Source organism: Macadamia integrifolia, chromosome 5 (genome assembly GCF_013358625.1).
Source record: "Macadamia integrifolia cultivar HAES 741 chromosome 5, SCU_Mint_v3, whole genome shotgun sequence".
Classification (NCBI taxonomy): Eukaryota; Viridiplantae; Streptophyta; class Magnoliopsida; order Proteales; family Proteaceae; genus Macadamia; species Macadamia integrifolia.
This window is the reverse complement of record NC_056561.1, coordinates 23,721,306-23,725,983: the sequence shown is the minus strand read 5'-3', so window position 1 is coordinate 23,725,983 and position 4,678 is coordinate 23,721,306. Positions and strand designations below refer to the sequence as shown.

Below are 4,678 nucleotides of genomic sequence, written 5' to 3'. Positions count from 1 at the left end.
TCCATAAAATATATTTTCCCTCCTATGGTTCTTTCACTCTCTTGGGTTGATTCTCACTCACGGGTTTTATCAGCTAAGTCAAGTAAGAATTCTCATGCCTTTCCTTCATCTGTAAAGGATGTGAATCCCCTAGGGCACATAGACTCTATCATTTGTTTAGTTGGGTAATCAATACCCTCATAAATTGTTTGGCATAAATTCCATAAGTCTAGGCCATGATGAGGGCATTCTTGGAGTAGATCCTTGAATCTCTCCATAAGTTTGGAAAAGGACTCACTAGGCTTTTGTCTAAACTAAAGGATATTATTTCTAAGCTTATTGGTCTTATGAGTTGGGAAAAACTTCTTAAGGAAGGAAACTATGAACTGTTCGCATATGGTTATGGAATTTGTGGGTAACCCATACTACCACTTCTTAGCTTGGTCTTTTAGTGCAAAAGTGATAAACTTGAGCTTAACAACATCATCAAAAAGTTGTATTTTAATTAGAACACATACCTCTTCAAATTCTCTGAGGAATAGGTATGCATCCTCAGAGGTCAGCCTATGGAAATTGGGTAACATCTTGATGAATTGAGATTTGAGCTCAAAATTATTGCCTTGGGCTTGTGGTAGGACTATGTGTGACACCCAATTTTGTCACCCCCTCCGGCTATGATGAATTTTGAATCTTGGACGTGACTTCTTGCTTCTGATCGATAGATATGATAATTGATTAAGAAAATCCAGAAACATCCCCTACCTATCCAATTTTAACATTTTGTATACGAAGGAATTCAATCAAAGATGACCATACATGGATAGTTCTTGGAATTACAATTCCAACTATATATGTTACGCCAAAATTAGATCGTTGGATATCCTACAATCGCTTTTGTAAATTTACACCTAGTTGCGTGCATCACTGCCAGCCAACCCGCAGGCCAGCTAGCTAGCCAGCCAGCCCTGCAAACATGACACACATGCTGACTGGCCAACCAACCCCGCATGCATGTCACCCACGCTGGTAAGCTAGCTAGCCAGCCTCACGCACCTGCCACACCTGCCTCGAACCCCTACGCACATACCTTATGTACCTACACCTGCCAGCCGCACGCCCCTTCCTGCCATCTTTGCACACCCCCACATCCCAACCCAGTGGCCCTGCCTACTAGCCCATATGCCCACGTCTACTAGCCGTGCACCCCTACATGCTAGTCTAGCGGCATTGCTTGCCAGCCCCTGCGTGCTAGCCAACACCCTTACCTGCCAACCCCCTACACCCCTGTGCCCCTACCTACTTACCTTGTGTGCACCCAGCTTGTCTTAGCCCAGCTACGTGTGCCACCATCAATGGCTGGAATATGTGTTATGCTGACCTGGTGGGTGAAGATATTTTATCTTCACCCACTTGTGCACCTTACACTATCCGACTAGCATACCCTACTCTGCAACCTCCCATTGGTTTAGAAAAACCACTTTTTTCCCCTATTAGCTAAAGGAATTCCCTTTCCCTCCCCATTAATTCAAGAATCTTATAAATACCCCCTCCCTTTAGTTTTTCACACCACAACACCCAAGTCTCCAACTGAGCATCTTTGGTAGAGAAGCTCTGCCCTCTCTCCTCCCCTTCGTCCCTTGAGGTTTTTCAAGTCTTCGGAAAGATCTTTATAAGATCCGAAACGTTCTTCAGATCTTGGAAGTGTTCTTTAGGCCTTCAAAACTCTTCAATCCTTTGCCTTATTTGAGAGAGATTTTGCGTAGGAAAATTTTCCCTTAATCTCCCATCCCCTCTTGAGGTTCTTTTTATCTTCGGAGAGATCTTCTTAAGATTCGAAGTGTTCTTCCAGTCTTTGAAGTGTTCTTCAGGCCTTCGAAGTTCCTTAATCCATAGGATTAGCCTATCCCCAGCAGAAGCTCTGTCAGAGTGCCACCTTAGCCTAGTCCTCTCATAGACTATTCCTAGTGGAAGCTCTGCCAGAGTGCCACCTTAGCCTAGTCCTCTCATAGCCTATTCCTAGTGGAAGCTCTGCCAGAGTGCCACCGCAGCCAAAATCCAGAAGTATCCCATCCCTAGCGGAAGCTCTGTCGAATTAATACCTCAGTCTAAACCCGAAAGTAACAGTTTCTAGCCAGAACTCTGTCCACTCAATATCTTCGAGAAAAGGAAGTTGGAGGTCAAAACCATCTTCCCCTGAGCCAGAAGAATCCAAAAAATAGTCCGTTACAGTGCTAATCAGGGGTCCACCCCTCTTCACCCAAAATAGGGGTTAAGTTCAGATATAATTTCTCAACCGAATCGTCATCATGTAGACTTTATATTGATTTTTTTAGTGTACATAGTTATTTAAATTCAGTCAACATATATATGAGTGATAACTTAGCCATACATGTGGAATAGGAATAATTGTGAAAAATGTTCGTTCTTTAGCACCTAGTAGGAAGACCGGTTGAATTAGGTAGATTGGGTGCCTAACACCTTCCCAACTCTACAACCTGACACTTACCCTAAAATCTCTGGACCAGACTAACTCTCGGGCCCTTTTCTCAAGAATTGGGCCCACCCTCAGGCCCTAGGCCCATAACCCTAGGTGGCGACTCCAAACCCTTTAGTATGATCCTGATCCCTGTATTGGACCCTCATCAAATCTCTATCTCGAATGATGAACTTTACACTCCTATGAAATAAGCCTCCACGTATCTCCAAGCAATGGTGTGGCGGTGCGGGGCTTGTGGGTAAGCACACACGATGCACCCCTCCCTCATGAAAGAGAAAGAGAGGAGAGAGGAGAGAGGATGGAATGTATGCAAGTCCTTTACCCCCACCAAGGGGAAGAGAGATCTCATCTCCGGCTGCTATCACACTATGCATGGAGGTTGGGCTACTCTAGCAGGGTAGAACCTATCTTTAGGGATTTAGGTGGAGGGTTTGCTGTTGGTCTAGGTCTCCCATAATGAAAGGTATTGATGAGAGTATACGTATAGGGTCCCTACTTGTTGGATTTCTTCTTTCTAATCAATTCACAGTATTACATACCCACCCAGTACTCATGCTACAAAACACTATCCACAACTAGAATAAGACAAGAACAAAAAAATAGAAATTTTTTTTCTATTTTTTTGGCTTTTTGGGAACTTACTGGTAGGGATCCAGGGTTGCTTAGGTCAATTCCTGAGGTACTGGTACAAGGCGAAACCTGTCTTTATCATACTATGAGGCTTGGCGACCTCCACCAATACAACTATTATTGTAAGTTGTTCGTCTTAGGAATTCAATAAACGAAAAGGAAAAAGAAAACAAAGCAAACAAAGTGCTCTAATTTACCAAAAGAAAGTAAAAAATAACATGGAACTGACTCCCCGGCAATAGCGACATAAAATTTTTTGAATTTTAAAAGTAACCACAAGCGTACGGATCAGTGTAGCTAATGGGTCGAACACAAGGAGAGCATCCACTTTATTTTTAGCTTCTTTTAGTAATGCGAAAGTGTAACGATTGATTATGGTGATCTAATTCTATCTACCGACCTAAAACAAATGCATCTAATAGAATGTCCTAACCATAAGAAAATTGGAAATTGGAATTGAAATTAAAAATTGAACGGCCTAACCATTCACATCTAACCCTAACCATTAGTCATCTAGGAATTTAAATACTCAAACCACGCAATTAAAAAAAGCAAACAACTAAAATAAAAAGTGTTTAAAAATAAATAAATAAAATAAAAAATAAAAAAGCTAGAGAGAGGCACACAAGTAGGTATCTCTACTTAGCTTAAGGGATGCACCATAAATAATATGAGCTTCCCTACTTGACTAGAGAGTACTCTTACAAGAGCTTTTTTACTTGGCTTTAGAGGAAGGGATGCAATATAAATAATTAAAATAAAAGGATGGTTCAATGGCTAGAGTGGGGCAAAGCCAACATATGCATCTAGCCATGAACTTTAGGGGAAAGGGAAAGCAATAATGTAAAACTAAAAATTTAAAACCTAATTTAAGAATGATGGGTAGCAAGAAGAGGGAATGAGAGGGGGGGGTGAGAAGACTGCGTAGAAGCCTACTTACCTGAACTTCCATACTTGAAACCTTGAATTAAAATAGCTTGATTGATTTGAAATACTACCAGCCCTGAAAACCAGATTTGAGCTTGCTCCTCATCCATGCACAACAATTGTCTTCCATCATAGGACCTCTTGTATAACAAGTCCCCTTGAAGAATAAACTGGTGGAATATCTTCTTCGAAATTTCTTTTCTCTTTTTATGGCCTCAATCGGGTACTTCCTTTCCTTGATAAAATCCACAATATGTGCAAACCAAGACTGACCATCTATGGTGAGAGAGTTCACCGAATTTTTATAAATGGGTCTGCTTTTTTGTTCCACGAAGAGTGGTCAAACTCTAGCCATAGGGTTGCATTCTACCATGGAAGCCAAGGTTGCAAGGGCATCAGCAAATCGGTTGTTATCTCTTTGGAAGTATTCGAACAAGATCTTCTCAAAATGTCCAATCACTTCTTCTAGATGTTCTTGATACGGTTTCAGCTTTTCATCTCTAGTCTTCCACTTTCCTTGTATCTAAAAAATTACAATGGATGAATCACCATACACCTTGATCCTTTTTACCCCAATAGTCAAGGAGTTTCCAGTCCCAATGCACAACTTTCGTATTTAGCAATATTGTTGGTATAAGGGAAATT

The 4,678-nt window shown here is 41.4% G+C and overlaps 1 non-coding gene across 1 annotated transcript; it reads left to right on the top strand.

Moving 5' to 3' along the window:
• Positions 1-210: 210 nt before the first annotated feature.
• Positions 211-317, top strand: LOC122080568. Its single transcript, XR_006140838.1, has one exon. It is a non-coding gene; the product is annotated as a small nucleolar RNA R71 (small nucleolar RNA).
• The last annotated feature ends 4,361 nt before the right edge of the window (positions 318-4,678 follow it).